This window comes from Hippichthys cyanospilos, chromosome 9, assembly GCF_059441005.1.
Source record: "Hippichthys cyanospilos isolate Australia breed blue-spotted pipefish chromosome 9, RoL_Hcya_1.0, whole genome shotgun sequence".
Taxonomy (NCBI): domain Eukaryota; kingdom Metazoa; phylum Chordata; class Actinopteri; order Syngnathiformes; family Syngnathidae; genus Hippichthys; species Hippichthys cyanospilos.
The window spans coordinates 6,553,827-6,565,469 of NC_142377.1; the positions used below are offsets into that span (position 1 = coordinate 6,553,827).

General features: G+C 40.0%; 1 long non-coding RNA gene across 1 annotated transcript; it reads right to left on the reverse strand.

Moving 5' to 3' along the window:
* Positions 1 to 1,492: 1,492 nt before the first annotated feature.
* LOC148418644 (uncharacterized) lies at positions 1,493 to 9,522 on the reverse strand. Its single transcript, XR_015866529.1, has 3 exons — positions 9,353 to 9,522; positions 3,391 to 3,555; positions 1,493 to 2,265 (listed from the first exon to the last, which is right to left on the reverse strand). It is a non-coding gene; the product is annotated as an uncharacterized LOC148418644 (long non-coding RNA).
* Positions 9,523 to 11,643: the final 2,121 nt, after the last annotated feature.

Below are 11,643 nucleotides of genomic sequence, written 5' to 3' on the forward strand. Positions count from 1 at the left end.
GACACATCACCACCTGGTATGGTGATGCAGACAGGATTCGTTTGAACAGAAGTAAACAAGAGTGGAGTTCCGTCGCATAATTGTAACGTCTAGGTTTAGGATTTAACACACCACATGCTACAAAGTAAATACCTGTATTTTCCGCTAAAAGACTTTAAACCGCTTGTAAACTTTTGGGACCGTGAAGATGCAGATGTTCATTTTAAATATGTATGTTCATTTAACTAGCATCAATAACATTTCAGAATGATCTGTTATACAGGTGTGAAATGGCATCATATCACATTTGTTTTGTTTTTCTCTTTGTTATATATCGATATATGTATTTGCTGGTTCACAGAGGATGTTTAGGGGCTAGAGATAAATGTTGCCAAAGGATACTGATTCAAATACTTAAAAACGAGGGAGAAAAAATGATTCATCATCCTTTTTAAGATTTTCATGTCATTCAAATTGAATGGACTCATCACAAACCCTTGCGCTCATGGAATTCACTTGAAACCCCTTTGCAGAATTTTTACATCTTGAGACTATTTTTTTTTTTAAGAACCAAGAAAGGAAAGTCTGACTGTAATATTTTGGTTGTCATTGAGGAACTCCCTGTGACTCACATGGGCTCTGAGGTGAGGCTTTTGTGAGCTGCTTTTATGCTGTTATGACAACGGCATAAGGCCGCAAACTCTTGCCAGGGTTTTTGATGTAAACAAGGGGGGCACGAGGGGTGGGGATTCCTCTCTTGGTCTTATGTATGCAGCATTATGCTCTAGTAGATACAGTCTCAATGGTTTTACACGGCCTTCAGTGCAATTAGAAGGAGAGTATTAGCAAGCCGGTAAATTGGTTATGAAGCGGTGACGAATAGCTAAATGTGGACCATGTTTGGGCGAGTAAGGAATGAATCTGCGGGGGAGGAGTTATTGTGGGGAAAGTGATTCACGGGGGTGTGAAGAAAGAGCTGTAACTTACAGAATCGCGGCATCATCTATCACTGGTTCCTATTTTTGGCTCATTTTCCACAGTTATTATTTATAAAAATACAACCCTCCAGAGATACTTCAGCAGTGGATCAACAATGTGTCAGGGGTTGATAGCCGGCAATGTCAAAAAGAAAAAATGGAGAAAAGTAGAAACAAAACTGTTGTATCCAGAGCTTGACACTTGAGTTCTTACAAGATTGTAATAAACGCCAATTTGAACACATGACGCAAATTAGGTTAGTTCTCAATACAAGCAGGTTTACTTGCAAAACTTGGCTTTGAAACTGTAACGAACACAGACAAAAACTAAAAATAAAGATTAATACGGTTCAGCATCTTTTTAATGTCAGTGGTGTTTGAGTGGGCTGATAATCAGGGGTGGTTGTATTCCGTTGAACTGACTTTCCAACTGATTTGTTATTAATTAAACTGACATTGAAAAATATTTGAATTTGCACATCCCTATGTCGTTTTGTATGTATGAATAGAATAGAATAGAATAGAATAGAATAGAATAGAATAGAATAGAAGGCCTTTATTGTAGCTGTATAGCTAGGTATACAATGAAGTTAGGAGTGCTGCTCCACTTGATTAATACAGTGTACAATACTATACGAACAATAAATAGAATAAATATTATACAATAAAGGCTAATCACACGTGAAACATATAATTCATTGAAAGTTACTCAAGACTTCAGTAGTTTTCACTGACTCTTCACTGCGTACAGAAGTTGAGTCAATATTTGAACAGTAACAGTACTCTTACTTGATTACAGTTACCCAAGCTCTCCTTGGGTAATTATAATAATAAATATAATAAATCACATAATCACATTTCAGTTTGACATTTCTACTCTTTAATTCAGCGGCAAAAAGTTTAAGCAGTATACATTCCACTTACATTTGACCACAAAAGCCTGTCAACAAACGTAGATAATAAATGAATTAACGCGACCATAGAGCAGCCGTGGATGACGTTGCAATGCTGCTACCTACTGGCGACGTGAGGCAGTTGAGCTTCAGTTGAGCTTCTCTCCATATAGTAACCGATTTCAAATGGTGCTAGACATGATGGCAACTCTAAACACCAGAGGAAAACGGTTATCCTTAGAGAGGCTGAATAACTTCCTGAGTGAGGTGCCTTTGTCAACGGTGCCCCCAAAGTGTGTTCCTGCTCAAGAACACCGATTTCAAATGGTGCTAGATGGGATTTTATACTCTACAACACCATCTGAGACCGGTTCCCTGGGGAGGACGCTTCCTCTGAATGTGCAGATGCCCGCCATCTGCAAGACAGACAAAATCAAAATGTCATTTTTGTTTTTCTTTTTGTTTTTTCATTTTGAATGTGCGCCCTGCGATCTGCTGGCAACCAGTCTAGGGTGTCCTCCACCTACTGCCTGAAGATAGCTGGGATGGGCACCAGCAAGCCTGCGGCCCTGGCGACTATAGAAAATGGATGGATGGATATGCATAATGTACTTATGATCACTGTGACGGATTTATTTTCCTGTTTTTTCATAAAATCCGTAACACTATCTGCCTTAGTGCCAATAACTTCAGGAAGATCTGACCAAATAGAATTTTGTCTCATTGAACTAAATGTGTTTCTGCGTCAAACAGTCCTGGCAATATTGAAGGTGCTTCCAAATTCTGACTTGTACTCGATCCCTTTACTACACAATGAAACGTCTAAATCCTTTAAATGAATTGGTATGTTACTGTATGCTTCAGACTTTTTTCAAAGTACACTATTTTAATATATAACAGGAATGCAACATTAAGTATGGCACTTAATTAGCGTTGTAGTAATTAGTGTAATGTTTACTGGCGCTGTCATTAAAAGCTGTAATACCAGTGTTAACCCCAAGGTGGCAGATATCACTCACCAGTGCCTGCAAAATAATACAAGAAGAAGAGCATGTCTCTACAGCATCAACCTCAAAATTAAACAGCGTCAATTTTTTTAAATTTCCCTTCACAACTGACATTTTGTTTAAAGCGTGTGAGGAGTTAATACATCTGTGCCCTCCAAAACCATGAATATTATCAATTCTTAATAGTGTTACAAATACGTTATGCTAAGTGGCTGTATATCCCATTCAGAAATTCTACCTCTGTAAGTTTTACATTTAAGTTCATATTTATGCCGTTACTGTAAAACAATTCAATTTATACTGTGATGAATTTTAGGCCACATTGCCCACATCTAATGACCAGTGCACACCTATAAAGCTAAAAGTTCCATCCATTTATCCATCTATTATCTTGACCGTTATCCTTTCGAGCATTGCGGGCATGCTCAAGCCTATCCAAACCGGTTGCCAGCCAATCGCAGGGCACACATAGACGTACGACCGTACACACTCACAAGCACACCTAAGGGCGATTGGAGCAGTCAATATGCCTACCGTGCATGTTTTTGGGAATGTGTGAAGAGATCAGAGTCGCAGAGAAAACCCATCCAGGCACGGGGAGAACATCCAAACTGCACACAGTAAGACTGGCGCCTGATGCAAACCTGCAACCTCTGCATTGTGAGGCAGACATGCTAACCAGTCTTCCACCATGCCGCCCTAAGCATGAAACAACAATACAATCAAAACCAGTCCTAGAGTGTACAGGAACTAGCCTGCTCCAATGACTTAATATCTTAATCTTTTTGACAGCCTGTTGTTTGAATCCCGGCGTTCCTTCTGAAGTGGGTCAGACGCAGAAAGACTGCACAACTTCCGAAAATGGCACAAGCAAGCACAACTGTGCCAAGATGAAGCACAGCCAGCTTTGGACATAAATAGTCAACTGTACAGGTCCACATTGGCGTCTTTTCACAGGTTGTTCTGCGGCCTAATTTAAAGTTGAGTTTCATTTCAAGCTGAGTATGAGATTCAATGCCGCTGACTATGACAAAGCAACCAATCCAAAAACCACAGCGTGTCTTTCGGGAACAATTTGACTCGTCAATCTAAAGTTAATCCTCTCTCCCTTGTGCTTCAGCTTCCAAAACAACTGTTGTCACGCTGTTAGTGTGGCTGTCATTTTATGTTTGTTATTTTAAGGCCACAAGAGCACTTCCTCTTCTTCTATTTGAGTCCACGCTACCCTGTGGGATCCTGATCCTGCCTTCGGGACCGCCAGTCTATACTAGTAGGTCAAAATTAATCAAATGCACCGTCACCAAGTGAGTCACATTCGAATCAGTGACGACGCTTTGCACACCTAATGCCTGGTTGTATGCATGTGTATGCGCGTGTATAAACAGAGTAGGTGGTTAATCCGCTTACAGATTAGAGGTCCTAATTTATCAGGCGTGAGAGAGGCAAACTCATCGGGCTAATGTGTTTCCACATCCAAAAGATACGCACAATTGAGCTCAGCGAGCCGAAGTTGCTGCTTGATGTCCGTTGCCCATTGTAATGGAATTGGAATTTTCAGGAAACTGGGAAAAACTAACAGTGAAATGCTTACTTGACAAACAATAAGAACACAATGTTAATTAAAGTGTACGTGTGGTGCGGAGAAAAAAACATTTTGACGGTTTATCACCCCCTGCTGGCAAGTACGCCTGTGCGCATACTGTCTCGACAAATAGGTTTCCCCAGCTTGTATAAGCTTGCTTTAATATAACCAGCAAAGCCAAAAATGCAGTTTTTCTTCACAAACCATATGTATTTTTCCTTCTATGCAACACAGGTAAACTTAAAGATATGCAAACAACAACAAATAAATATGATATAATCTCTTGGTTAATGAGGGGTACCTCTTGTGGTCTCTTGAGTGGTACGTGAAGAAGAATTACCGCATAAAAAAAAATTATATCAATTTAAAACATCATAAATCAAATTTTGGTTGATTTAATATTTTGTCAAAAAATTATACTGTTGGTCAGTCCACAGATGTGGCTAACATGCTAATCAGCTAACTTTCACGATGCAATGCTATTGGGGGAACAGATGTTTACATCCTCTTTGTAAATCTTTTACTTTTTAAGTACAAATATGTATTTTGAATACAATTGTAAAAACTGTTAAAAACATTGTTGAAGTGTTGTTTTTTACATAAGTACATATTCCTTCCAACTTTTACAATACATTTTTATTGAATAATTTTAAGTCAAGTCTTTCCTTTTCCCATGCTGAAGTTCATAACTTATATTCAAAATGCCAACATTATAGTGTCTTACATAAATATTGAATTTTTTTTAGGATAAAATCTCTGCCTCATTTTGATGAACACTTAGGCCTACTATATTGTTGTCTTTAAATATCAGTCATTGAAATTATGATGACATAAAAAGGCATGTTGACTGCTCCTCTAAATCCAGGAAAAGGCACTGTTAACTTTCAATTGCAAAATAAACGGTTATTAACAATAATGTTGAGGCCATTATTACTGAAGGGAGTGGTGTGTTTTGTGTTAATCCCTTTTTTATTGTTGATCGAGGAAATAAAAAGTAATAGACTGATATAATTGAGATACACAGTAGTAGTTACACAAGTTGTACATTTGTTGCAATTCAGTTCTGTTGCTTAAGTCTTGACCAAAGCCTACATAGTATATCCGTTTTTATTTAGTATCCCCTCCAAACACCAGACGCGGATATTGCAGTTCAAAGTGTGAACTCCTTGCAAGAGTCAAAGGTTAAAAGCAAGTTAACCACCAAAAGGTTTATGGGCACAATTGCAATGGTGGTGAGATAATAGAAGCAGATCACTTGGCTGGATAAGTTCTTTCAAGTTGTTATTTTGACAACTGAAACATTATTTGACATTCTGACTTCATTTTTTTTACATTTTAAAAGACCATTAACATTTACATATTATCAACAAATAAATCCATAAAATGGTTCCTGACGTTCTCAACAAATGTGAATGAAAATGAGCAAATGAATTGAAGCCCAGCAAAGACCCGTACCGGAGTTGGAGTTATGATCTAAACAGTGTAATCCTGTAGAAATGGCGCAAATGTATTGTGTTATAGAATTCTAGAAGTGCAGTTTTTGTCTTAATGACCTGTGTGACGTGGGCCTTTCTATCAAACTTGATAGTGAAGCTTTTTGAAACCCCGCATTATGAACATTTTAGAATATTATTATTCATCCGATATTATTCATCCATCATTTACTACTGCTAATCCTATCCTGAGTTTGGGCAGGGGTTATTATAGCCAATTCCAGATCCCACCCAGGGCCATAAAAAGAGTACATTCCACAAATGGTTGCCAGATATGAATCGTTACACTAGCGATGCTTGGTTTTCTCAAAGCGGTATGTCAGTTATCCTGTCTGTGATTAACTGCTATAATCGTTCAAAAAACAAGCAAACAAACAAACAAAAATCCATGCCTCATCATTCCTTATATCTACTGTGGGTTAGCATTATTTCTAGCCAAGCAATATTCAACTATGGCTCAGTGAGGTGCCGAGATGTCTGTTTTTAACCCATTTTGGCAAGCCTGCTAGCTGCTAATGATACCTATGGAAAAAAAAAAAACAAAAAAAAAAACGCCGCTTCACGTGTCTATTAATATATCATCATCACCATCATGGTGAGGCCCCGGATTAATTTTAGCATCTCTTTCCTCCTATTCTACTATCTCAGTCTGCTTGCTTAAGCCTTCACAAAGTTAGCATGTAGCATAAAACAAAAGTAACAATAGGTTTTTCCTGTTGCATGTTTTTATTGTTATGCTTGTATCCCTGTGGGTAGCCTTACAAGATGACACGGCACTTCGGGATTGTGCTGGTTGTAAATTTGGAGAGAGAGGCTGTGGCCCTCCCTTAAAAGACTATTGAGGTCACGCTTCCTCATACAAGAAAGTGGATCACTTGATGCACTCATCAGCCTTGAAAGCCCATTTGCATTACAGATGGTACAGCAGCGATGGTACCCAAAATAAATAAATACATTTATGAATACTACCAACCACTACACTCTTAAAACAGTTCAATCAAAAATAACTCACTTATATTTATGATGATCAGTTTGAGCCAACTTTTTGGCTTGTTTTATATAAAACACCTCATTTTTTGGGGGGTTGTTTTGAGCAAAACAATACAGAAAGTTGGGACAAATTGACCTACATATTGGTTAGGGTCCATTTTTAACCCAACTAATTTTTGAGTGTCACTTTCCCTTTGTCTTGGATGACCACAGGACCCAGGTCTAAGGCCATTTAACCCTCGTGCAGCATGTTGATCATTTTTGGGTCATTTTCTTCCACATCATTCTCACACTATTTTTGCCAAAAGATGACACACTCCTGGTAGTGTCATACCTACGTGATCGTGCCATGTTGAACTTTGGTATATTGTCAACATCTGGGTGAAATTTCAGCTCCCTAGTGTTTTATTTCAATGTTTTCCCAGTGTTTTCAAATGTTTTCCATTGTTTGACGTGAAATGCCTTTGATGTAAAGATCATGGGATTGGACTGAGCACTGCACAAGAGGTAACTTTCAGGTGTGCGCCACCAAGAAATTTCCCTCCTGGGCGTCTTATTTTTAACTCGAAGGAACTCTGACGAAGCCTTTTGATTGCAACACTCTCAACGGGTCAGCGGCAGGTGATCGAGCACAGCTCTCTGGACGGTGTTCAGCTGGAAGGGCCTCTGTGTCAAAAGGTTTGCCAGCGTGACCTATTGTCACATAGGCTCCAGGCAGATTAATTAAAACCGGTTCAGTGAAAATGTACATTACCTACTGCCAACCCTTGAATAGATGTTATATCACAATTAGTCATCAATGTAATGTCTGCTTTGTCATGTAGTGACCGTAATGACCTCATGTTAAAGACGTGAGTGTTCACTCACAGGCACAAAAGTTTGAGCTTGCTGCTAACCAAAACAGGAGCAACTTCCCTATAATGACTTCTTGTTTGGTGCAAAGGTTCAGTTTGCTGTCTAAATTGATTAAAGGGCTTGGGGGGTGCGAGGTGATGCCGGGGGGAAGGCATGGATGACCCCAAGGAATAGGCTTAAAAGATGACATTTAGGCTTAAAAGTGGACATTTGTTGAAAGTTTATTTATACTGGTTTCTTTTCTTTGTTAATGTTAAAAGGATACAATGTTAGGTATACTTATGCAATTTTTAAATGGATAACAATCCTATTTTCAGTCATTGCTTCAAGTTAGGGTGCATGAAATGTTTCTCTTTCATTGGGGGGATTTGCAAAAAGGAATGGATATGTCTCAGCTTACATTTAACCCTAAAGACAAGCGCTACGATATATCAATAAAAATAAGGATGGATCGTTGATTCCAGGCTGGAACAAATAAAACCCACGTCACCTCTACCGCTACATGAGGAAGTAATTCTATACGTACTATGGCACTTCAATGTTTCACAAAACATTCCTTATTTTGTAGTTATTCCAGGTCTTTTTCCAGTGGTGCCTGCGCAAAACAGTGCATAGGATTGTATGCCAGGTGACTTCCAAAGCATATGATTCACCAAGCCATCAAAAACATGCACTGACTCATGCCTTCTGAATGGAAGCATCTGCATTGGTTCTGTCTCCTTGTTTATTTATCCTATGATATCGAATGCCAGCATCCTCCTGGAAGGAGGAGGGCCAAGGGCTACTCAGCAGCGCCTCCCCGTGTTCCAGAGCTGCAACGAGTTTCATCATATCAAGTGCGCACTAAAAAGGAGCCAGATTATTGTTGACCTCCTGACAGTTTGTGACGCAGCAAAATGTTGTTGTCACCTGAAAGACGACGCTAGTTGCGTCACCACTCTCGTCCACCCAGTTAAAGCAACAAATGATAAGACACGGGTATAGAAATTGATCAGTCCGCTTTAATCGGATTGTTAATAGTGAGAAACGAGGATTCGTTATATGTTGTGCCGTAGTGAGCTCCGTAACAAGGACGGTACTCTTCCACTGCGTGATTACGCACTGTCCATCTCTGGCGCAGCATCCTATTCCGGGCTTTGCCTTCACGCGTTTTGTTTACGCCGCTCTGTCATTATGCCTCAAAGCCCAACGTTCCCACCGAGTCAAGTTTTGACGCCAAGTTGCGGAGACAAGTTGACGCGATGTCGCTCGGTTCCGTCTGCCTTGGCGGAAATTCCCACCGGATCTCAACCGAGGCTCCTCTTCTGACGCAGTTTCATTTACCTGTTGTCATGTCCAAGGCGAAACTGGGTTGTTTTAAAGGCGCACACGGTCGCTTGTCGTCGCCTCCGTGTAAGACGGCGACGAGTTTTTTCCTTTATATTTAGAATCACATTTTAAGCACTTCGCAGTTGCGCCCTCGGGCTTTTATTGGGAGCACTTCGCTCAAGCATTAGGAACTACTTTTAGTGGTATTCTCGACGCGCCATTACGCAACACGATGACGCTCTCCGCTGTAATAACATAAATAACTTACTTGTTTGTCCCGGAAACTGTTATCCTCCATTGCCGCCGGGGTGCCGGCGGTCCTCCCGACAATCCACGGGGGCTTGGCCCGTCACGATTGTCCCCTCCGTCACCACTGTCGGCCACGGGAGCACACGTTTATCTGCGGCGTATCCCACAGTAACGATTTTCCATAGCGCAAGCGACAGCGACCCCGCCTACAAACACTCCCCCGGACGCTGATTGGTCCAAAGCTCCGCGAAACATGTCGTCATCACCGGAATCACATGTGGCTGACGCATGTTTACAAACATCGGCTCGAGTCACGTGGTCATAGGCGCCTAGTTTTACCGTAAAGCGCCTCCCTTTGTCGCGCTCAAGCAGCTGAGCCCTTTTATATAATTTAACAAATGTGGCAAACGATGAGAAACGTCAGTCATGGCGTCATCGGGCGTTTGAAACAGAACGTATGCTCAAAGGTTACCTTGACACAGCAACAATTGTTGGAGGGAAAGCTAAGTTTAAAGTTACATTTCCAACAAGAAATAATTACAAATACAATATACCATACTGAAGCAAATAATTTATCTTTTATTGAGAGTGATAACATTGTTCTTTTTGTAAAGAAGTGTGACATTTGTTTTGTGATTGCAAAAGGCTGGACATGTAAATTTATTTAAAAAAAAAAAAAACTCTTTATCATTTGTGGATGTTTGCAATGCGTGCTGACCCAGTCCCAATTCCTCGCGAGTTGGTGGGATCAACTGTAGTAAATATGTACTGTAAATCAGGGGTGTCCAAATCTGGTCCTCAAGGTCTGGTAACTTGCGTGATTTCTTGAGTTTCTTTCCCAGACATATCTGATTCAAATGATCAGGTCATCAGCAAGCCTGATGATGATCAGAGTCAGGGAAAGAAACCTGGAAAACATGCAGGACATCGGCCCTCGAGGACCAAGTTTGGACACCCCTGCTGTAAATATATTGTTAAAAATTCAATTAAAAAAAAAAAAAAACTGGTAAAATAACTTCCTTTTTGGGCCCCTATGTATCATACATATTTTGATTAGCACACATAAATGCAAATAGTGAGGGAAGTAAAATATCCCAATCATACTTATTTGCAAGGAGTTCAGTGAACTGTGAAGAAATTAACAAAATAAAATTGTGTAGATTGTCTCATATTGGACACTGGGTGGCACCCACATAATGACATACAGTGGGCCCCCGGTTTACAAGATTAATCTGTTCCGTGGTTGGGATCGTAAGTGCAAATTCACTGTATGGCGGGCAATCCAAAACTATGTTAATTAGGTAAGGCGTGTAAAACCCCAGGTAAAAAACATAAAAATTGTATATACATTTTAAAAAATCATATCAACATAGTATACTGAGTGCTACTTATATACATGCATACAATCAAATAACATTACAAATAAAAAACATAAAGGATTTATTTACCTTTGAGTGACGCTTGTTATAGCCATATTCCCTAGTAAGGGTAGGCTAGGCTAGGCCATCTTAGCTTTCTTCATATTTCTTGATTATCTCCATCTTTGTTTCCATATAAATAATCATCTTCTCTCTTTAACATCACTAGCAATCTTGGGGCTCATGAGTAACCAATTCAAGTTTGAATCAAGCACTAAAATGGATAATGAAATACGCCATTGAAAGCACTCTCACACGAGATCAAATCTTTAAGCAGCCATCTTTGTGACCCCGTGCGCCGACCAATAGAAGACCAGCCTCTTCATGACCTCATCACGTTGACCAATAGTAGACCAGCATCTTAGGGCGTCGAGACGCCGACCAATAGCAGACCAGCATTGTCGTGACGCATTGCAGCGGAGGCAGGTTGACGCCAACAGAAAATAAGAACAAATTACCTAAAAACGCCTCAAAAGGGAGGCAAAACAACAAACACAACCAACCCCACAAATCATGACAGTTGTTGATGTTAATCGTACAGTGGGATTAATGTCTAAAGAGGGGATGAAAAAACTAAGTATTCCACATCATAACGTGAAAAAAATGTAAGCCAGGTACGCTGTAACCCGGGGGTCCACTGTATATATGACAAAAGAAGTTTGAAGCTCACAAAGAAGCCGCAATGTCATATCAAATCACTCTGGTGTCAGGAGCTCGAGCGCAAGTTGTGCCTGACAGCAGCTCAGGTCTAAGTGCCTGTCAACAGTTCTATTTGTTTTCTTTCAATAAAAGAAGTGATTGAGACAGAACCACAACTGAGTGAATCATTACAGTTACAAGTTTATGGACAGTAGACTAATAGGTTAGGCCGTATTAATTTGTGTATAACATC